The following is a 24,343-nucleotide window of genomic DNA, read 5'->3' as shown; positions in this document are numbered from 1 at the left end:
ATTTTTAAACAAACTTCTTCTAACGCCACTTCTTCAAAATAGACTCGCCCAGGCCGTGGTATTTTGTGGAAGAGCCACACTCAAGGGGCCAAAGAGCCGCATGTGGCTCGCGAGCCGCAGTTTGCCGACCACGGTCTTAGACTTACTGTGCTAGTCAGGTTTTATGTTAAGTGTTTTGTGTTCATTACCTTGTTTAGTCCTCATAACAACCCTATGATGTATGTACTTGCTAATACTATTTTAGGAGAAGTGACATGTTGAATGTCACCTGGTAGGTCTCTGTTGATTCAACATGAACATTTCTGAAAGGCTAACCCTTGATATCTTTTGTACATTTAAAAGCCTTTTGTGACTCCTATTTCTTGATGAAGCCCAAGCCCACCAAGATCCTCTGGCTTCATGAAACCATCTTGGGCAAAAGTGTGAAAATATGTGTATCTTAAAACAGCATGGGTGTGCCCGACTGGCATGGCTCAGTGGTTGAGCATCGACCTATGAACCAAGGAGGTCAGGGTTCGATTTCCGGTCAGGGCACATGCCTGGGTTGTGGGCTCAATCCCCAGTAGGGGGCGTGCAGGAGGCAGGCGATCCACGATTCTCTCATTATGGATGTTTCTATTTCCCTCTCTCTCTCCCTCTTTGAAATCAATAAAAAATATATATTTTTAAAAAACCCAGCTTGGGTGCAAATAATGAATCAAGCTCAGAGAAATATCATTCAGTGAAAAAGGCAAGACACAGAACAATATGTATATGTACCCATTTGTATAAAGAGAACAAAGAGAGAGACCTGAAATAGGTTTCTAAGTACAGAAGTTTCTGGAATAATAAAAAAGAAATAGTGGTTGCCTTTGGGAGGAGGCCCCAGAAATCTAGGCTGTTACACTGACCTAGCTTTTCTTGTGTACTCTTATATAGTGTATAGAGTTTTTTCATTCTGTATGTGTATTTCAATTAAAAATTAATAAAAATAAAATTTTAAATGCTATGTAGATAGCAGTCATTTAGAGAGAAAATGTAACCTAGAAGTTAAGAGCAAGTACTTTATTCAGATTGCTTGGGTTTGAGTCCTGCCTCTGCCATTTACTAGTCACTAACCTCTAAGTTATAACCTTGACCTCATTTGACCCTGTCTGAAAATGGGGAGGTAATAGTATCTACCTCCTGGGGTTATAGTGAGGCTTAAATGAGTTTATTTTGTGAGGTTTTTAGAACAGTTCCTGACAGATGTGTTTTTTGGTGGTGGTGGTGGTGGTGGTATGGTCCTGTTCTGTGCACCGCAGTGAATGTGAACATGGGTCCAGCCTCAGTCTCTGTGTGTTTACAATTCATTTGGACGGGGCAAGCATACAAAGCTAAAAGGAGCAATGGCAGTGGAGGCTGCAGGAGATCAGGAAAGGCTCCATGGGAACTGAAGGGGCCCAAGTTGGTTTCATTGAAACAGTGGATCTTAAATAAGAGTAACTTCTAGAAAAAGTGTAAGGAGAGAAAAGGGCACAAAGGGACTTGTTCCAAAGGTGATGTGTGTTCCAGATGGACTGAGGTAGAGGAGTGAGAGAGGAAAGAGCCTTCAGGGAGACTGAGATTGGAATGTGCCATGCGATTGCAGGTCATGGTTATGTGGCAGAATTTTTCCTTTAGCATATGTAAAATAATGACTTACAAATGATAACATCTTGGGCTTGTGAAATGTGGCTTTACCTTGATCTTTAAGGTGGTGAGGTATTTCTGTGTAATTTATTTAATGACTCCCTTAATGCAGGACATGTGGGTTACTTCCAGGTTGATGCTTATACCAGTAGACAGTGCTGCCAGTGAGCATGCTGAATGCAGACCCCCATATTCCTGAGTCAGTTTCTAGGATTCATTTCTAGATGTTATTGCCCACCCCCCCTTTTTAAAAAAAAACAATTTCGACTATGTTTCTTGTGTCTGGGCCACTGTGCTTTTTAAAATTCGTAGTTGTAGCCCTAGCTGGTTTGGCTCAGTGGATAGAGCGTCAGCCTGAGGACTGAAGGGTTCCAGGTTCGATTCCAGTCAAGGACACGGGGCGGGGTTGTGGGCTGGATCCTCAGTAGGGGGCATGCAGGAGACAGCCAATCAATGATTCTCTCTCATCATTGATGTTTCTATATCCCTCTCCCTTCCTCTCTGAAATAAAAATATATATTTTTAAAAAAAGAACGTGGTACAGTCTTGTCCAGATTTGTCATTCATTTAAAAAAAATTTTGTAGTTGTAAAAAATCATAATGGACAAGTCTTTTAGTGTGGAATTAAAGTTAAGTATTACCTAAAAAAAAAAAAAAATCTAACTTTCCTGGTAAAAATGATTTGAGAATTAGGTGCTAGTGAGATGGTAGTTATGATTGGGGAACTTGGGAATACTTGAGTCTTTTCCCACCCCACTCCCACGTCCCAGAGGTGGACGTGTGTGCCTGAGAACACAGGCAGGGGAAAGCTGGCTTGGCTCCCAGGCTGAGTCCTGGCTGCAGGCTGTGGCAACCTATGTCGGGAGAGGCAGAGTGGTCCCTTTCACCACTCACAGGGACCTACCCATTCTGTCCGAGAGTCTCAAGGTGGGAGAGAGGACACACACCACATCCTGTGCTTCGGTAATTCCTCAGCATCGTCCATGTTCTGGCCTGGGGCTGAAAGAGGAGGGAGTCCTAGGCAGGGAAATGGGAGGAGCTGTGACCTCTTTTTCCCTCTGGAGGACACAGGGCAACACTCTTCGTTTGTTTCCAGGGCCTAGGGAGTTGGGGCCAGAGTTGCAGGAAGGTAAGTAATATGTCTTAAAGTAGTTGTAACTATGCAGTAGTTTGGGAGGGAGGGGAGTTTACTTATTTATTTATTTTACTAATGGTAGGACAGAATGAGGAATTTCAGTAGAAGGTAAAATGCTGCCCTCTAACTAGTTCCTGGCTTCTTCAGAGCAGTAGCTTCCATTTACTGAGTGAGATTCAGGATATGCCAAGTGCTGTCCTTTATGGATTGAATCCTCAGCACAGAACTGAAGAAATTGAGGCACAAGAGTTCAGTAATTTGCCTAAGGTCACAAAGTTGTTTTTTTCTTTTCTTTTTTTAATCTTTATTGTTGAAAGTATTACATATGTCCGCTTTCTTCCCCTATCGACCCCTTCTAGCCCTCCCCAACCCAGGCCCATTCTTCCCCACAAACATTCCAGCAGGTCAGATATTTAGCAATGCGGACATTAAAGAAGTCTCTTCTGCCCTCCCTCTAAGGGGAGGCAGCCTTGGAGAGCAGTCCTGCAGTGGCTCACCAGACTGGCTTCCAGGGTCTGTCACTTGTGTAGGCCATGAGCCTTCACATATTTAAGCATTTACTAAGGTCCTACTATGTGCATGGCACTGCTGCAGGCACTGGGGATGCAGTGGTGAATAAGACAGACTCATTCTTGCTCTCTAGGAGTTTACTTAACAGCCTTAATGGAAGAAAAAGGAGCGGTAGCTTCCATTTACGAATGGGCTCCCTCACTGTGACTGACTTGCTGTTCTTTTTCAGAGGTGGGAAGGCTTGCTGGGTGTATAAAATTGGAGTCAGTGTTCCCAGCTGGAGGAGGGCCATTGGTAAAAATTTTTATGGGTGCCTTACATTTTCAGAAATGGTCCTGGATCTGAAGCGTATTTATCTAAAATTTATATAATTCCTCTCCATAGTAAGAATTTCCAAATTACAGTTTGATTTACCCATTTGTATATATGCTTCTTGATAAAAACTTGTTTTTCCCATTTGAGGCTAATTTTGGGTAGGTTTGTTCCACAGTGCAAGTTGTTAAGAGTAGCACTATAGAATTTTAAGTTTTCTTTAAAAACTTTCTGAAGGATGCCGAAACCGGTTTGGCTCAGTGGATAGAGCGTCGGCCAGCGGACTGAAAGGTCCCAGGTTCGATTCTGGTCAAGGGCATGTACCTTGGTTGTGGGCACATCCCCAGTGGGGGGTGTGCAGGAGGCAGCTGATCGATGTTTCTCATCAATGTTTCTAACTCTCTGTCCCTCTCTCTTCCTCTCTGTAAAAAATCAATAAAATATATTTTTAAAAAATAAAATAAAAATAAAAACTTTCTGAAGGATACATTAGTTTTCACTAATTAGTTCAGCTTTTTCAAATTTGGAAATTTTGGATAACTGGGCTAAAACTAGGCTTAAACAGAGCTGAGTGGATCAAGGCTTTTTCATACTGTAATAGAAATAAATTCCAGGTTTCTAATAGATGTAGATTTTGGGGGAATTTTTTTTTTTTTTAACCAATTTGGCTTGAAAAATTACATCAGTGCTGTCCTGGCCGGTGTGGCTCAGTTGGTTGAGCATCATTCCACACATCAAGGTTACAGGTTCCCTTCCTGGGTTGCGGGCTTGATTCCCCAGTATGAGGCCCGCTGGAAGCAGCCCATCGATGTTTCACATCGATGGTTCTCTCTAAAATATATATATTTTTAAATTACATCAATGCTTTGTGGTTTTAAAAAATTATTTACTTTAAAATAGTTATTCTTCTTGAAAAACAGTTGAATTTCCATCAAGCAGCACAGTTTTTGTTTGGGAATGTTTTCATAATGCTTGGGTGCATTTGATATGAAGTCTTTTAATGGTCCAAAGCCATTTTAGTTTATAGATAAAAACTTCATTTTACACAGGCCACTTTGTCCACCCCTTGGTGGTGTGTGGTAGTTTATATAAAGGTATTTTCTTTTTTAAAATATATTTTCTATTGATTTCAGAGAGGCAGGGAGAGGGAGAGATAGAAACATCAATGATGAGAGAGAATTATTGATCGGCTGCCTCCTGCACACCCCCCCACCCCCACTGGGGATGGAGCTCACAACCCTGGAGCTGGAACCACGACCTCCTCGTTCATAGATCCACGCTCAACCACTGAGCCAGCACAGGTGGGCAATAAGTACTTTCTTGGCAAGGCTTTGCCCTCCCAACCCATTCCCCCTTTTCCCCCTTCTTTTGAAGATTTCTGTTTAACAAAGATTTTTTGAACTAATAAAATTCTTTCAAAAGTTCTAATACTTGTTTTGCTTGAATGGCAACAGCCTTTGAGAGTTAGTCTTTTGGCTTCATTAGAAGACTAAAACACGCGTCTTAGAATATAGTAAGTTAATTTATTACTAGAAAATCAGATAGCTAGGTCTGTCCTCAGCAGGACCAAGTAATAATGGATTTTTAAAAGAGTAAATGTTCGCCTGGCCTACAGGGCTCAGTGGTGAGCATCAACCTTACGAATTAGAGGTCAGGGTTCGATTCTCGGTCTGGGCACATGCCTAGGTTGATGTTTCTGTTTCTCCCTCTCCCTCTCTGAAATCAATAAAAATATATTTTTTTAAAAAATTAAATGTTCACTATTTTTCTTTGACATTGAAGATATGGTGATTACCTTTCATTTCATTTACTTTTCTACTATTTATGTAATGACTGTTTTAAAAATTAAACTAGCCTTTGATCTTCCTCATTTTCCATCCTTTCATCCCCACCCCCACCAAAATACCCTCAGTTTAAACAAAATTAAACTGTCCTTCATCTATATGACTGTTTTAACACATTTGTCCTGTGGTGGTTTTTTTTTTTTTTTTATCTGTATTATTTTGAAACTAAATTTCAACTCTGTTGACTTGTGGTTAGAATTTTTTTCTTCTGCTTAATAGAATTATCAGTTGTTTGTAGATTACCAAATATAAAAGCTCTTCAGATCCACTAATGATAACTTGCTGTGTTTTGTAGAGGAATGTCATATTTTGTGGTGACAAATTGTTACAGAGCATGTGTCAACACAAAAGGCAGTCAGGTGTCACCGTGTGGAGGCAGACCGGAAACTCCCTGACAGCAGGCACTGTTCGCCTCTGCCGGGTGCCTAACGCCCTTGGGCCCACCCCTCAGGGTTCACCGAGTTGGTTGGGGACAGGTGTGGAAGCACCTTTGTTTTAACTATGCTCTGATTAGAATTGTTTAGAATTCTGTGATTAGAATTTTTATTTAGTAGTGTTTTTTTTTTCAGTATACTTGAGTTTTTTTTTTTTTTTAAAATATATTTTATTGATTTTTTTTTATTTTTACAGAGAGGAAGAGAGAGGGATAGAGAGCCAGAAACATCGATGAGAGAGAAACATCGACCAGCTGCCTCCTGCACACCCCCCACTGGGGATGTGCCCGCAACCAATGCACATGCCCTTGACCGGAATCGAACCCGGGACCCCTGAATCCACAGGCCGTCGCTCTATCCACTGAGCCAAACCGGTCTCGGCAGTATACTTGAGTTTTGATAGCTCAGTTTAGGACATTGGGCTTTTGATCGTGTCAACTGATCAGTTATTTAATAACTTTATTTTGTTTTAACAGCAGTTTTAGTAGCTACTTCTTGACTAAAAGGAAATAGTTTAATCTTAGCCTCCTTAAAACTTTTTCATTGACATTTTTTACTGATAGGACTTTAATGTTTCGAGAGTTTCACATGATTCTTTAAATTAACATGCTTTTAATTAATTTAATTCCTTGGAAACTGTTTCTGTATAATAGGCTATTGTCCAGTTTTGCACATATTTTTCTTTGGGGACAGTCTGGGCCTGGTGGACCCAGAAGTGTCACTTCCTTTCCTCTGGCCTTGGCTCTCCATGCTGCCTTCCGTTTTGATGTTTTAATGATACCCTCCCTGTTCAGTGATTTGTGTTCAGGAAGCTGGACAGTGATTACTTTTGTTTCTGCTTTGTGAACTTCCTCCCCCACTTCCTATTTTTATGGAGCAACTACAGGAAATGAGGCAGCTCCTGGCTGCTGCTGCTAAGCACTGATTTTAGGTGGGCGAAGACAAGGCCTTAAGGCCTGAGCCATTTAAAGCATTTTCCATCTTTGTCCTTTCACTATCGCCTTCCTGTAGGAATCATGGGAACACCTTTAGGTTGATATGAGGATACATCCTCCTCAGCTTTGGGGGCGGGGAACAGGTGCTGCTCAGCTGGAGGGCAGAGCTTTTGTGAAGTAGGTGAGGGGTTTTTCAGTGATAACAGTAGGGATGGGAGTAGTGACCCTATGGACCGGCTGCTGTCATGTGTGAACAGTGGCAGGAGCAAAGGGTGGATTGAAGGGCCCTGTTACGACTAAGGCTGGAAAGTGGATTCTGGTTATTTTGGAGGCCTTGACTGGCAGGCTCAGAGTGAAACTAAGGAGCCCCATCTGCTCTCTCAGATCTCTGTGGCGCTGAGGGTCTCAGCCTCTGTGGCGCTCTCCTTCTAAACTCATGGCATTTGTTTTCTAAACTACTTATTTAGCTTTTACTGACCTCTTTTCCAGTGATACTGTCTTACGGACCTGTTGTAGCTTAATTTGGGGGAAGTTTGTATCATCTTCCCAGAAAGAAGTAACTTTTTATACATTAGGTAACTTGAATATAGAAGGAGCTCAAAGCGTTTGTTTAGCAGTTGCTCATTAGCAACACTGTTGACCTTTTGAGTGGATAATTCTTTGTCTTTCCATGGACAGGGGGCTGTACTGTGCATTGTAGGATACTTGGCAGCATTTCTGGCCTTGCCCACTAGCACTCTCCCAGTTGTGACAACCAAAAAATGTTTTCAGCCCTTACTGGGTGGCTCAGTTGGTTGTAGTATTGTCCCCTACACCAAAAGGTTGTGAGTTAGATTCCTGGTCAGGGCACATACCTAGGTTACAGATTCAATCCCCATTGGGGGTGCGTGTGGGAGACAGCTGATTGATGTTTCTCTTTCACATTGATGCGCCTTTCCCCCTCCCCTTCTTTTCTCTCCAAAATCAATAAACATATCCTCGGATGAGGATTAAAAAAGAAGTTTCCAGACATTGCTGAATGTCTCCTGGGCATGCAAGTGCGTGTGTAATCATCTCCACTATTGAGAATTGCTGTGCTAATGGAATGAATGCTGACTTACTACTTGTGTGAAATGGAATAAAATAGAATGTTTGGTTCCTTGGGATTGGAGCCATTTGTTAGTTTCTAATTCCAGTATCTGACATTCTCATACATTTTTAGTTTGCTACTGAGATTTTGTTCTTGTCTATCAGCCAGCTTTGAGATATACCTTCTGTGTGCTTTCATTTAAAGAGCTGGAGTCTGAGCATCTGGCAGCTTGGCTTCTGGTCCTCATAAAAGGCATTCTCAGCCTCAAATGCTTGTTCTGGAAGGCTAGTTAGTTCCTTGGAAGCTGAACAGTGTGGTGTAAAAGAGGATGAGAAGCATTTAGGATGTAACATAACAGTAGCTAACATTTATGGAGTAGTTGCTGTAGAACAGGTAAACAGGATCCAACTGTGAACTGTGGTGAACAAGATTGGCAGGATTGAATTTAAGGGATAGAAAGGTAAGGAAACAAGACAGGGATAACACCTTAGGTTTAGGCTCAAGATTGGCAGTAAATACAGCAGAAGGAGCAGGGGATGGAAGGATGACTAGGTAAATTTGAACACGTGAGTAGATGTTTTGTGAGTCTAGTCTTGGGAGGAGGAGAGGTCTTGACTGGGAAGTTGAATTTGGGTATCATCAGCAATGCAATGGGTATGATCTTCTAAAGAGAGGTCACTTTTCCTTGCTCCAGCTCAACGTTATGTCAATTCCAAGAAGCCTACAGCTTTATTTAAATCATCTAAGAGTGAGAAACAGAATTTCTTTTTCTTTTTTAAAATATATTTTATTGATTTTTACAGAGAGGAAGAGAGAGGGATAGAGAGTTAGAAACATCGATGAGAGAGAAACATCGATCAGCTGCCTCTTGCACACCCCTACTGGGGATATGCCCGCAACCAAGGTACATGCCCCTGACTGGAATCGAACCTGGGACCCTTGAGTCCGCAGGCCGACGCTCTATCCACTGAGCCAAACCGGTTTCGGCGAGAAACAGAATTTATTTGGCTAGATGTTTGACTGACAGAGGTGGAATAGTACAGTGATAGAGCACTCAGCCTCTAGTGGCAGACAACCAGGCCCCAAATCCAGCTCTGTTGGTGACTACTGCCTTATCCAAGTGGCAAGAACTTGAAGAGTTCACTTAACCTCTTTAGATGCCTCGCCTACCTCACAGGGTCATTGTGAGCATTAAATTAGGTAGCAAGTAAGTGTAAAGTGCATAGCACAGTGCCTGGCACTTAGTACCCATTTAGTTAATGTCAGCTGTTTTTCTTTTACAGTTCTAGTTGAGCATTAAAAATGAGACTATGTATCTAAAGCCCCATTGTAGACATTTAATGAATGGTTCATTTTGCTGAGGAGTACTTTGTGTGAACATGATATGTCATCAGTAGCTTTTTTTTTTTTTTTAAATAAAGCAGAACCTTATTATCAGCATTTAACTGCTGCCTTTGTGAATGGCAAGGCTGACTGTGAATGCTGTATAGACATAGCCATTAAATAATACTAAGAATGAACTAATCACTCAACAAATACCTGTTGAATGTTTACAGTGTGCTTAGCACTCTCAAATATCTTGAATGGCAGGAAGCACAAAGGAAACTGGCAGTTGTGATACGGTATGGTACAGCAAAGATAATACTGAGACGGGCCTCAGAATGGGTGTTGTGATAGCACACAGAATTGCTCCCACTCAGTCTTTGTCAGGGTGGCTTCCCAGGGGAGGTGATGTCTAACTTAGATACCCAGGAGGAGGGAGAGTGAGCCAGGAGAGCTCTCCAGGCAGCAGGAACTAAACGTGTAGATGGCGAGAGGGGAGATGGCACAGCAAGAACAGGGCAGTGTTGGGCAGAGATTGGGAGTGGTGGTGTAAGAAAGTTGCGAAGTGTAGTGGAGAGCTATCTGGGTTTTACACAGGAGGGTGGCATGATTAAATTGACTCTAGAACAGCCACACAGCAGCCAGAGGGGAGCAGTCCAGGCTTTTGGGAAATCACTCGGGAGGCTCCCTGTAATTCAGGCAAGAGGTGAAGATGGTCTGAACTTTGGATTGGCAGTGAAGGTGGAAGGGAAAAGACCTGACAGATATTAAGAAGACAGGAAGGGTATGACTAAAGGATCAACTGGATGTAAAGGTGAGCGAGGAGTAGAGGATAACTTGCAGGTTTCCGGCTTGTTCAGGTAGCTAAGTGGTGCTGCCACTGAAAGACTGGGGAGAGTTGGTTTGGACATTGGACGTGGAGGCCTGTTTAGTAGGGATCTGGATATTTGGGATCTGGAGCACAGGAGAAAGATCTGGCTTAGAGAGATGGGTTAGGGAACCCTGCCCAGGGAGAATATGTTGAAACAGACTGGGCACAGTTTAGAGCTCTGAGTAACCACCCAGCACTTCAGGTCTGTCAGAGGGGTGTGTGGCTCAGAAGCAACTAAGAACGGCCAAAGGGGCAGGAGTGCTAGGAGAACTACCATCTTTTCATATCATTCTTTTAATGTGGCAACATAGAAGAGCAGCAAAAAAAAGGAGAGTCCTAAGAGAGAGAAAGAGAACTGAATCTTTCAGGAATTTTTTCTTGCCTGGGTAGGTATTTTTAATTTAGGAATGTTGAAACTAAAAGTCTTCAAAGCATTTTTCCGGAGTGCATTTCTAAATATGGCCTGTGTCCTTCTGAACTGCCAAAAAAACATAGAAATGGTTGGGCTTTGAACTTCATAGACAATAACTTCACTAATCTCCCTAAAGAATTTCCTGTAGTGTCTCCACATTAGCAAGGGTAGATATTTAAATTTACATTGTTGTGAACTAGAGGGGAAAAATTTTTGTATCTTTTTCCTATGAAGAGGAAATTGTTTATGGAGTCTTTCATGTTTTTTTCTTTTTTTTTTTTTTTAATAAACAATAGCTTCATTGAAATTAACTCTCATGCCATACAGTATCTATTTAAAATGTATAATTCAATGATTTTTAGTATATTCACAGTTATATAACTATCATTACAGTTAATATCAGAACATTTCATTACTCTAAAAAAACAAACAACGACCATATTCATTAGCAGTCATTCCTCATTCTTCCCATCACCCCAGCCCTACACAACCATTAATCTACTTTCTGCTTCAATGGATTTGCCTATGCTGTATATTTCATATTAATGGAATCATACAATATGTGGCCTTTTGTGTCTGGCTTCCTTCACTTAGCATGATGTTTTGTTTTGTTTTTAATATACATTTTTATTGATTTCAGAGAGGAAGGGAGAGGGAGAGAGAGATAGAAACATCAGTGATGAGAATCATTGATCAGCTACTCCTGCACGCCCCCTACTGGGGGTCGAGCCTGCAACCCTGGCATGTGCCCTTGACTCGAATCGAAGGCGGGACCCTTCAGTCTACAGGCTGACGCTCTGTCCACTGAGCCAAACGAGCTAGGGTAGCATGATGTTTTCAAAGCTCAATTTATGTCAGCAGTCACCAACCTTTCGGACCTCATGGACCACCGGTTGGCTACCGCTGCTCCTTAAACCAGCGGTCACCAATCTTTCAGACCTCACAGAACACCAGTGGTCCACGGAGCACTGGTTGGCGACTGCTGATTTATGTCATAGCACGTATCAGTACTTCTTTCATTTTTATGCCTGAGTAGTAGTATCCCATTTTATGCCTAGATTACATTTTGTTGATCCATTATCTGTTGATAGACATTTGGTTGTTTCTTCTTTTTTACTATTTTGAATAATGTTGCTCTGAACTTTCATATACAGGTTTTTGGTAAACACATTTTTCATTGTTCTTGGGTATATACATAGTTGTGGAATTACTTGGATATATGGTAATTCAATGTTTAACCTTTTTGTTTTGTTTTGTTAATCCTCTCGCAAGGATTATTTTTTCCCTTTGATTATTAGAGAGAGTGGAAGGGAGGGGGGAGAGAGAGAGGGAAAAACATCGATGGGAGAGAGACATTGATTGACTGCCTCCCGCATACCAGGGCCGGGATCAAAGCTGCAACCCAGTTTTGTGCCCTTGACCGAGAATCAAACCCAAGACCCTTTGATGCTTGGGCTAATGTTCTAACCATTGAGAACCCTGATCAGGGCTATGTTTAGCCTTTTAAGCTGCTGCCAGACTGTTTTCCAAAGTATCTGCACCATTTTACATCCCCACAGGCTTCCAATTTTTCCACATTCTTGCCGATACTTGTTATTGTCTGTCTTTTTTATTATAGCCATCCTTGAGGTTGTGAAGAGGGATCTTGTGGTTTTGATTTGCATTTCCCTGATGACTAATGATTTTGAGCATCTTTACATGTGCTTGTTAGCCATTTTGTATATCTGCTTCAGAGGGTTCATCTATATTTAGTTGCAAAACCTGAGACTGTAAAAGAACAGATGAACATATTTGACTAGAGAAGAGAAGAAGGGAGCCGCCGAAATAGCTCAGTTGGGAGAGCGTTAGAATGGAGAAGAGAAGAATTTGTGTGTGTGTGTGTGTGTGTGTGTGTGTGTGTGTGTGTGTGTGTGTGTGTGTAGTGAAAGATGCTGTAAACATAAAAGATAAAAGGACGGGCTCCCCACAGAAATAGCCAGCACTCTCCACCCATATCAAGCCTGAGTGTGTTTGATGATCCTGTTACCTAGCCTTGACTTTGAAGTAGAGACCGTGATCTCTGCTTTCTTTCCCAAAGCAGCCACCCTAAGGCACAGATACTGCAGCCATTGCCAGGTTTTTGCAAACCAAAGGCCTGTCAGGTAGAGAGGTAGCTGGCCACATGGTGGATATAGGCTCATCCGTACTGAAGCATGTGTTAGGATTTCCTTCCTTTTTAGGCTAATAGGCCATTGTATGGTTATACCACATTTTGTTTATCCATTCGTTGTCAATGTCCATCTGGCTTGTTTTCACTTTTTTGCTACTTCTGCAATGATAATTGGTGTGCAAATAACTGTTCAAATTCCTGCTTTCAGTTCTTTTGTGTATATACTCAGGATTGGAATTGCTGGATTTATGTGATAATTATATGTTTAATTTTTTGAGAAACTACAATACTGTTTGCCACAGTGGCTGTACAATTTTACATTCCCACCAGCAATGCACAGGATTCTAGTTCCTTCACATCCTTGCTAACATGTTATTTTCTGCTTGTTTTTCCCCCTTTTTATAATGGCTATCTTTATGGATATGAAGTGATACCTCATTGTGGCTTTGCATGGCATTTCCTTAATGATTAGTGATGTTAAGTATCTTTTCCTGTGCTTATTGGCTATTTGTCTATTTCTTTGGACACATTTCTATTCAAGTTCTTTTTAAAAAATATATATTTTATTGATTTTTTACAGAGAGGAAGGGAGAGGGAGAGAGAGCCAGAAACATCAATGAGAGAGAAACATCGATCAGCCGCCTACTGCACACCTCCCACCAGGGATGTGCCCACAACCAAGGCACATGCCCTTGACCGGAATCGAACCCAGGACCCCTCAGTCCGCAGGCCGACAGTCCATCCACTGAGCCAAACCAGTCAGGGCTCTCTTCAAGTTCTTTACCCATTTTACAGTTGGACTGTTTGTTTTTTTGACTCAGTAGTCTTTGGTTTTTTTAATCATGAGTTGTAGAACTTCTTTATATATTCTGAATATTGATTCCTTTTTAGATATATGATTTACAAATATTTTCTCCCATTCTATAGGCTGCCTTTTCAGTCAATTGATAGTGTCCTTTTGATGAAGTCTTATTAGCCTATTGTTTCCTGTGTTTTTGGTGTCATATTCAAGAAATCACTGCCAAGTCCAAATTCATTAATTTTTATGTATTTTCTGAATTTTTCTCTTGAGAAGTTATTCTTTTTGATGCTTAAATTGTCTCATTTTTGGCCATTTATAGAGTTTTTTCTTCAGGTTGACTCTGGGTCCTTTTGATACAAACCAGATAGTGTTAGATGGATTCCCTGGATCTGGCCAGATAAGAATTCTAGGGCTTATCTTTTTGTTTCTGGCCTGAGATCTAGAATCAGCCATTTCTGTACTGTAAGGAACTCTGATTCTTTTTGGTGGGAAATCGTATTAGGGGCATTTGTTGCAATTGGGATGTGAATTCTAGGTCTTTTCTGTAAAGTATGTATTTTTTGGAAAGAAAAAAAATCATGATTTCAGGCTGATATTTCAAATTCAGATAAAGAATTAAAGAATTTTTATTTCATATCTGTGTCTCTTCTCCTTTGTTGACAATAACATCAGAGAGGTACAGTCAAAACACTGTTTACTTGACACAAATATTCTTGATAAATAGGTTGGGTTCATTTGTCTGTTTTTTTTTTTCTTTTTAGGGATTTTTAAAATTTTTTAAAAGTTATAGTCAATATTTACATAGTTCTAAAGATCCTATATAATAAAAGCCTAATATGCTAAGTGTCCGGTCAGCTGTTCAACCAATCAAAGCATAATATGCTAATAATATGTTAAGGCCGCTTAACTGCTCGCTATGACATGCACTGACCACCAGGGAGCAGACACTCTGACCAGTAGGTTAGCTTGCTGCTGGGGTCCAGCCTATCAGGACTGAGTGAGACAGGCCAGACATGCGCTGGAGCCCTCCCACGGTCCCTCCCCAGTTGGCCAACCTCCCGAGTCCCTCCCTGGCCCCAATCATGCACCGGTGAGGTCCCTAGGCCTGGCCTGTGCCCTCTCACAATCCGGGACCCCTTGGGGGATGTCGGAGAGCCAGTTTCGGCCCTATCCCGCAGGCCAGATCAAGGGATCCCACTGGTGCACAAATTCGTGCACCGGGCCTCTAATAAAGCTATAAAGCCAGGTAGATTGAGAGAAGTATGGCTTCCTTCCCTGCTTTTGTTCCTTTCTATACCTCATAGGAAAACATTTTTTATTGGTTTTGGTTTATTTTTCCGTTGCTTCATTTTAAAAAATATAGACAGATGTGTGTGTGTGTGTGTGTGTGTGTATCTCCTATACCCTACTCCGCTCCCATTTTATTTCTTTCCTTGTTTTTCATCTTGGCAGTCATATTTCTTATTTCCAAGAATTCTTTCCTGATTTCTGCTTCCTTTGTGATTTTTCTTCTCAAACCTCTTTGTAGATGTCAGTTAGAATTTCTTTTCAGATTTTTTTTCTAGGACTAAAATAGTTTTTTCTGGGGTCTGATATGATTTGTGTTTTTTTTAATCCTCACCCGAGGATATGGTTATTGACTTTAGAAAGAGTGGAAAAGGCCTGGCCGGCATGGCTCAGTGGTTGAGCATCGACCTAAGAACCAGGAGGGTCAGGGTTCAATTCCCGGTCAGGGCACATGCCTGGGTTACAGGCTCGATCCCTGTGCAGGAGGCAACCAATCAATGACTCTTTCTCAACATTGATGTTTCTGTCTCTCTCTCCCTCTCCCTTCCTCTCTGAAATCAATTTTTAAAAAAATTAAAAAGAGTGTTAAAAAGGGAGAGAGAGAGAGAGAGAGAAACATCTCTCATATACGCCCCAACCAGGTGTGTGCCCTAACCGGGAATTGAGCCCGCCACTTTTTGGTGTACAGGAAGACACTCCAACCAACTACGCCACCCAGCCAGAGCTTTTTTAATTTTAAAAATAATGTGTTTTTTAAAAGTATGTACTTTACATTGAGCACTTCAGAAAATGTAATTAAAATGATTTCAAAATGCAATCCCTGGATTCAATAAATATTCTCTATAATTACCTTCAATCGATATGTAGACACTAAGCTAACAAAGTAAGTAATGACCTGCTTTTCATCTTAGTTGTGTTTTGGTCCTTTTGGTTTTCTTTCACTATCTGGCGATCCTTGTCAATGAGGAATTGAGCTGATAATGTAGGAATTGACAAGAGGTTCCTGTTCTTCCAAGACGAGTTGACTGATTCATTGATCAGAGTGAGAAGTGTGGAGGAGATTGGTTAGATGGACCTATTTCCCACTCTTGATTTCTGTACCTGCTCACTCAGAATGGGGTATTTACCCAGCTTTGCCAGGAAAAGAGGCTCTGCTTTTCTGCCCACCTTTGACTGCATCTTCTGGGAAGTGCCCAGCTCTGCTCTGGTCTGTCTTGTCATATGATTAACTTACCAGTATTTCTCTCCGTCTTCTAGAAAGTGGCCAGCATTGAAATAGACTATATTTTATTACTAATATTCAGCCCTTTTTATTACTATGATGCTGCGATTCCCTTTTTCAAACGTCTTTACTATTATGTCATTGGGATTTGGGGAGGGTGGGGAGGTAAGTGCATGAGACTATTAATGTAACTGACCATCTTAAAATGAGGCTACTTTGTGCCATACCATTGCTATCAACAGGACTGCTTTTCACTCCATTTTGTCTGTTGGCTCAGTAACTGGAATGGATTTAAAATTTGTCCTCTGTGTTGACAGATTATAGCTATCACTTCGCTAAAGTTTGATGCTGCCCATCCTAGGATACATAGACTCAGTTCAGGGATTGAATGGTGGCCTTACAAGACCTTTCTTATTTGTTAGAGACTTTTTTCCAGAAAAGCAGAGGTAGCAAGGCCTTATTGTGTGGGAATGATAATAATGAGGTCAAATATATAGTGCTTCGTATGTGCTAGACATGATTCTAAGTGCTTTCTTTATATGTATAAATTTAACTCAATAACAGTAGTTACTGTTATTATATCTATTTTGCAGACGATGAAACTGAGGCACAGAGAGGTTAAAGAACTTGCCCAAGGTCACATAGCTGGTAAGTTGGCAGAGCCAGGATCTCACCCAGTTAGTCTGCCCCAAGGCCACCTTATCCACTGTACTCTCTAAAGGGAAGTCCTTCAGATTTTCTTAGGATGACCACTTTTTATATCTTATCAGTTATGGATATAAGAAAACCCTCTTAAACTTCATGTAGCATGTTCTTTGTTGTTGTTTGAAATAGAAATTGCTGATCACTTTGATTGCAGAATGGAATGCTTTATTTTAAATGATGTAATCAGTTTTGAATTTAATTTTAATGTGAGAACTTTTGCAAGTTATTGTGGTGTTGAAAAGATGTAACATCTACTAAAGTGTCCTTTTCTGCTATGTGTTTGAGAATCTCAGGCAGCAGTAAAACTTAAAAACATGTCTTAGCCCTTCAGGCAGAAAAATACAGGGTGTCGGAAGCATTAAAAATACAGTAAGACAGCATTGACAAGAACTTCATTTATTGTATTTTTAAAATATATATTTTATTGATTTTTAGAGAGAGAGGAAGGGAGAGGGAGAAAGAGAAACATCTGTATGAGAAAGGAACATCATTCAGCTGCCTCCTGCCCACTGGGGATCAAGGCCGCAAACAGGGCATGTGCCCTGACCAGGAATCGAACCCCTGACATCTTTGTGCACTGGCAAGGGCAGAAGAATTTTTTTTTTTAAGTGACATATAGGCCTGGTTGGTGTGGCTTAGTGATTGAGCATCAACCCATGAATCAGAAAGTCACAGTTCGTTTCCCGGTCAGGGTATGTGCCCCAGTTGCAGGGTGTGCAGGAGGCAGCCAATGGCGATTCTCTCTCTTTATTGATGTTTCTAGCTCTCTATCCCTCTCCCTTCCTCTCTCTACTAAAAACATATTAAATTTTTTAAAAGTTTAAAGTGCACAATAATATGTACCTAAGTACCTAGATATATCACTTTTTAAAAAATAAGTTTTTATCGACTTCAGAGAAGAAGGGAGAGTGAGAGAGAGATGGAAACATCAGTGATGAGAGAGAATCATTGATCGGCTGCCTTCTGCATACCCCCCACTGGGGATTGAGCCCGCAACCCAGACATGTGCTCTGACTGGGAATCAAACTGTGACCTCATGGTGAGATCCTTTCTGGATTCTTGAATGTATAGGAATATTGGTGAAATACCTGAGTTGCATTAAATGGTATTCATGTGGTCAGTATCTTCAGATGTCCATGCTAAGGTGCCCTCAATCCTTGTTGCTTTCTGCAGGTTTTCAACTGAGTATTTTGGTTCTCAAATTATAGCATGCACCAGAATCATCTGGGAAGATTTTGAAGCATGTATCTGCTCCTACCCCCAGAGATTGATTCTTTAGGTTTGGATTGTACCCCTGGAATCTGAATTTAAAAAATACTTTTATTGATTTTGAGAGAGGGGGAGAGAGAGAAACATCGATGTGAGAGTGGAACATCAATCAGCTGCCTCCTGCATACCTCCTACCAGGGTGGAGCCCACAACCCGGGCATGTGCCCTGACTGGGAACTGAACCCAAGACCTTTTGGTGTGTGGTATGATGCCCAACCAACTGAGCCACACTGGCCATTGCCAGGAATCTGCATTTTAATAGTCATTCCATTAAGAATGGTATTCTGATTCTAATATCAGGAAGTCCTTCAGCCATGATTGGTTTTTATTGGCTTCTTTCTTTTCATCCTAGTCTTAATAAGGTTAATATTAATATGGCATCTTGTGAAAAACTTGCTTAAAAAGTTTCCATTCTGCCCTAGCTGGTGTGGCTCAGTTGGATAGATATGTATTTATTGCCATTTTATTTTCAGTGCACTTAAGGGTCATGGTGTTCAATTCCTACTCAGGGCACATAACCATCCAGGTTGCAGTTTCAATCTCTGGGTGTGTATGGGAGACAACCAATCAATGTTTCTCTCTCATGTTGATGTTTCTCTCTCTAAAATAAATAAAAAACATATCCTTGGGTGAGGATTTAAAAAAAAAGTTTCCATTCTTAATAACATATTTAGTGGCCGTTATGACCACCCCTATACACTGATATAGACAGACTTAACCAAGTGCAGCTGCACCTTTGGTCCTGGACAATTCAATTCTGATGCTCATGATCTAAAGACCATACCTTGAGAATATATAGGGGCCTAGGTAGTGAGTGGTATTGGGTGCAAAGGGGCCCAAGTGTATTTTTCTTTGATTCCCCTTAACCCATTAACCTGAGCCTTAGGCCTCCGCTGCTTGGTTATCTATTGGGTCACCACTAGATGCAGAAAATGAGGCTCAGTTTTCATAAAGTCGCCTGTTGCCTGCAGTTCTATGTAAGGGAAGGGAAGCACAGGGAGTGTCGAGGGCAGGTAGTTCTTCACCTGGGAATCCAATGCCAAAAATGAACGGAAACTTGGGTGGTTTGGATATATATTGGACTAAGGAGTGTTCTTTCATCAATTTCTCAAAGGAATCCGACCTATTCCTCCTCCATGCTTCACTGCCTCACGCTGCATACATATACACAGCAACAACAACAAAAAGACAGGTCCTGGAGCAGCCTATGTAAGAATCACCCGACCTCTGGAAAGCAACTGCGGAGGCTCCACATTACAATTCAGCCTCTCTAGGGTGCAATCAGAATTGCTTTTGCTGTCTGGTTAGAACTTTGCAACACACTGCTGAGCTGGGTGGACAGCTGTGGCCAACTGTAATGCTTACTTATTATTCCATATCTCTTCCTACATTTCCCTGCTTCTCTTGTGGTTACATTGGCACTGAGTGACTAATTCTGGCCAAAGGGCTTTGAGGGGAAATGATGTGTGTCACTTTATTTATTTAAAATCTTTATTGTTGAGAATATTACAAATTTCCTCCTTTACCCCCTCCCCATTGCCCTCCTCCACCACACACCACCCTGCCCCAGGCCTTCACCATCCTATTGTCTGTGTCCATAGGTAATGCATATCTATACTAATTAAAGGGTAATATGCTAATCAGGGCAGACGTCTTCCGGATGTCCATCCGGACAAAGCCGCAGCCGCTGCGAGGGCCTAGGCCGGCGCCACATGGGAGAGGTGGGTGGGACCGGTGCTTGCGCAGTGGGAAGAGGGCACCACCTGTCCAGCAGTCCCTTTTGCAGAGCCGGCGAGAAGGTAGCGCCGCGCCCCCTTCTGCAAAGGTGGTGCGGCCCAGTCCCAGTGCTGCCCCTTCTGCAAAGGCAGCCATAGAGGCAGCAGCGTGGGCCCAGTCCAGGCACCACGCCTCTGCAGAGGCTGGACAGGGTGCAACCTGCTTTGCCTCAACCTCCCACAGCCAGCCTGGCCCCAGATTGCCCCTCATCCACCAGTGGGCAGGGCGCAGGGCCAGCGCTAAGAAGTGAGGGCCGAGGCCTGCAGCTGCGGTGGCTGGCAGTGGCAGCAGCAGCAGGGTGATGGGGGCAGCGCCTTCCCCTGATCATCCTGGTCTCCTCCCGCAGAGGAGGACATCTCCTGAGGGCTCCTGGACTATGAGAAGGGGCAGGCCGGGCTGAGGGACCCCTCTCCCCCACCCTGTACATGAATTTTGTGCACCGGGCCTCTAGTATGCATATAAGATCTTTGATTATTCTCTTCCCACACATCCCTCATCCTTTCCTTCTCAGATTTATCAGTCTGTTCTATATTTCCATGCATCTGATTCTCTTTTATCAGTTTACTTTCTTCATTAGATTTCTTGTTCATTTATTTTGATTTTTAGATTCAGTTATTGTAGATATGTATTTATTGCCATTATATTGTTCAGATTTTTTATCTTTTTTCTCCTCCTCCTCCTCCTCCTTCTTTTTCCTCTTCTTAAAGAATACCCTTCAACATTTCATGTAATATTGGTTTGGTGGTGATGAATTCCTTTAGCTTTTTCTTGTCTGTAAAAACTTTTTTTTAAAGTATTTTTTTTTTTATTGATTTCAGAGAGGAAGGGAGAGAGAGATAGAAATATCAATGATGAGAGAGAATCATTGATTGGCTGCCTACTGCACGCCCCCTGCTGGGGATCAAGCCTGAAACCCGAGCATGTGCCCTTGACTGGAATCAAACCCAGGACCCTTTAGTCCACAGACCAATGCTCTAGCCACTGAGCCAAACCAGCTAGGCTGTCTGTGAAGCTTTTATCTGACCTTCAATTCTAAATGATTGCTGAATAGAGTAATCTTGGTTGTAGGTCCTTGCTGTTTATCATTTTGAATATTTTTGGCCTGAATAGTTTCTGTTGAGAAATCAGCTGACAGTCATATGGGTGCTCCTTGTCAGATAACTAACTGCTTTTGTGTTGCTGCTTTTAAGATTCTCTCTTTGTCTTTAAACCTTGGCATTTTAATTATGATGTGTCTTGGTGTGGTCCTCTTTGGGTTCCTCTTCTTTAGGATGCTCTGTGCTTCCTTAACTTGTACATCTATTTCTTTCACCAGGTAGGGAAGTTTTCTGTCATTATTTATTCGAATAGGTTTTCAGTATCTTGCTCTCTCTCTTCTCCTTTGGGCACCCCTATAATGCAAATGTTAGAACCTTTGAAGTTGTCCCAGAGGCTCCTTACACGATCTTAATTTTCTTAATTCTTTTTTCTTTTTGCTCTTCTGATTGGGTGTTTTTTTCTTCCTCATATCCCAAATTGTTGATTTGATTCTCAGAATACTCTACTATTGAATCCCTGTAAATTATTCTTTATTTCATTTAGTGTATGCTTAATTTCTGACTGGTCCTTTTTCATGTCTTTGACATTCTCACTAAGATTCTTGAAAGTCTCACTAAGTCCCTTGAGATTCTCATTAAGTCCCTTGAAGCTTTCATCAAATCCTTGAGTAACCTTATAACCATTGTTTTTAACTCTGTATCCACTAGTTTTCTTGCTTCCATTTCTTTCATTTGTGACATGTTTTTTTGTCTCCACATTTTGGCTGTTTCCTGTGTTTGTTTCTATGTATTAGGTAAAGCTGTTATGTCTTCTGGATTTGGTCGAGTGGTCTTGTGTATTAGGTGTCCTGTAGGACCCAGTGGCTCAGCCTCTGCAGTCACCTGAGCTGGGCACTCTAGGTGCGCCCATGTGTGTACAGTCTTATTGTAGTTGAGCCTTAATTGCTGTTGGTGTCATTGGGAGGAATTGACCTCCAGGCCAATTGGCTATGAGGATCAGCTGCAACTACAATGGAAGAGCTGCTGTGCAAGAGATACCCCTATGGAGCAGGGCTTGCTTCAGTGGGTCTTTGGTGCTCACTGAGTCTGCTCCCTTGAGTGTGTCACTTGTGTATGTGTAGAGTTGCAATCTGGAGTGGTCTGAAACTGTCCACTGGGTGCACTGGCTTTGAGGCCTCACAAGAGGTCCAAAGTCAGCCACTGCCTGAGGCCACCCAGCAGGAGCTACAGAGAGGTCTGCAGATACTAGTAGCTGCCGCTTGTATTGGGCTAAGAAGTGCCCAGGCGAGGCCCAGCTATGAAGCACGGCAGGCTGATGCTAGTGCCAGGTCTTGGACCTTTTATTGATAGGTTTTTGGCATGCTGACACTAGCTGCTGCTTGTCTGAGAGATTTTAGCAAAGTCTGAGCAAGGGCAGGTCATTTATATGGAAAAGCTTGGGTAGGGCTGCAAATTGGATGGGGCGGGTCTCAGGGAATTACCAGGGCAGAGCGAACAGTGTGTGGGGGCCATGCTGATGGAAACTCAAAATGGGTACCTGTTATGGGGAGGTCCCAGTGCAGGAACAATGACCCCTGCAAGCACCTCTGTCTGGGAGAAATCTGCTCCTGAGTTCCTGCCCCGATACCAGATAGTCCAGTTTGTCCCCATATGTCCCTGGATGCCTCCAAAATCACCACCTGGCACTGGAGCTCAGAAGAAGCAGGACTGTGTAAGTTCATGCACCATCCCTTCAAGAGGAACCCCTGGGACTCCAGCAGCCTCTGTCACTCAGCCACAATCCCCGCTGGTTTTTATAGTCTGAAGTTATGGCGACTTCTCTTCCCAGCTCTGGAACCCTGGACTGGGGGCTGGTGTAGGGCTGGGATGCCCCTGCTTCTCATGGGAGGTCTTGGAGATATCACTCCCTATTAAAAAAATACCACACATTAGTGTCGGACCAGTCCGTTCAGCACCTCCACTCCTCCTACCAATCTCAGTGTGCCTTCTTCTCCACTTCTCTGTTAGGACCTCCATTCAGCCAGATTTCAGGTGGTTCTGAATGATGGGTGTTTTTTTTTGTATTTTAGTTGTAATTTTGATGTGGTTGTGGGAAGTGGCGAGTACTGGCGTTTACCTATGCTACCATTTTGGCTCTCATGATGTGTGTCACTTTAGTGGAAAGCAGTAAAGAATCGGTATGAGTTTCCTTTTTTTTTAATGCTAAGGTGATTCAGGAGAACCCAAGTTCTAATGATGTCCCCTGCAAGTTGAAGAAGGGCTGCCAGACCCACATTGAACTTCATGTGAGCAAGAAATAAGTCTTTACTGGGTTAGGCCACTCGTTTAAGGTTCTGTGACTGCAGCTTAGCTTATTTTATCTCCGGTCTGGGTAGTTGAGAACAGAACGTTTATGTATGTGTTTGGAGTTCTGAGACTCAAGATACCCAAGTTTGATTTTGACACTGTGTGGTATATGCAAGACATATAGTATCCTGGCATTTTCTCCTCCTCATCTGGAAATTGAAGGGCTTAAATTATGTGATCTTGAAGGGACAGGGTCTGGATAGCAGCATTTACTAGTAAGTACAGATTTCTAGTTGAATATGAAAAGAAGACTAGATCTAACATTAAACGTATCCCTGGGAAACTGATTTTTATGTACTTGTTTTTATTTACGAAGGAATTATGTGCCTTTTGCTGTTAAATAAGAAGTTATGTAGGGAAAATGGAAATGAAAGGTGAAATAATATGTCACATACCATATGTGTTTTAGTATATTCAGAGTTGTGCACCCATCCCAAATATCCAACTTCAGAATCTTATCATACCTCCCATAAAGAAACCCATTAGCAGTTACTCCACAAATCTACTTTCTGTTTCTGTGGATTTGTCTATTCTGGACATTTCATGTCAGTGGATCATATCATATATGTGTCTTCATGTGTCTGGCTTCTTAAGAGTAGAATTGCTTGCCCTGCCTGGTAGCTCAGTTGGTTAGAGTGTTGTCCCTATATGCCAAAGTTTCTTGTTCGATCCCCTGTCAGGACACATACAAGGAGCAACTAATGAATGCATAAACAAGTGGAACAACAAATCTCTCTCTCTCTCTCTCTTCCCTCCCTCCATCCTTCCCCCTTGCTTGCTTGATCTCTCTTAAAAAAAAATAGAAGAGAGTAGAATTGCTTGGTCATATGGCAGTTCTCTGTTTAACATTTTGAGGAACTGCCAGACTGCTTTTCACAGTGGCAGCATCATTTTGCATTCCCTTCAGCAATGTACAAAGGTTCTATTTTTTTCTATATTCTCTCCTAAACTTAACTTCTGTTTTGTTTTTATTGTAGTCATTTTCTAGCGTTGTGTGAAATGGTGTCCTATTGTGGTTTTGATTTGTATTTCCCTAATGACTAATCGTGTTGAGCATTTTTTCACTTGCTTATTGGACAGCTTTATATGTTTGAAGAAATGTCTATTCAAACCCTTTATCCATCTTTTAATTGGGTATTTGTAATTTTATTGTTGAATTTTAAGAGTTCTTTATATATTCTGGATAAGAGATGCTTAACAGATACATGATTTTAAGATATTTTTACCATTCTGTGAGTTGTCTGTTTACCTTGAT

General features: G+C 41.9%; 1 protein-coding gene across 3 annotated transcripts in view; it reads left to right on the top strand.

Annotated features, from left to right (window-relative positions):
- Positions 1–24,343, top strand: part of GARRE1 (granule associated Rac and RHOG effector 1) — an 88,476-nt gene that overhangs the window by 4,581 nt on the left and 59,552 nt on the right. For 2 of the 3 annotated variants that reach the window (XM_028143043.2, XM_054710298.1), the window contains exon 2: positions 16,549–16,603. The exons of the other annotated variant lie outside the window; for it this stretch is intronic. The gene's annotated coding sequence lies outside the window, so the exon portion shown is untranslated. The remainder of the gene's footprint in view (positions 1–16,548; positions 16,604–24,343) is intronic. 3 annotated transcript variants of the gene reach the window in all.

Source organism: Eptesicus fuscus, chromosome 21 (assembly GCF_027574615.1).
Source record: "Eptesicus fuscus isolate TK198812 chromosome 21, DD_ASM_mEF_20220401, whole genome shotgun sequence".
Classification (NCBI taxonomy): domain Eukaryota; kingdom Metazoa; phylum Chordata; class Mammalia; order Chiroptera; family Vespertilionidae; genus Eptesicus; species Eptesicus fuscus.
This window is presented reverse-complemented; position numbering and strand designations above follow the sequence as displayed.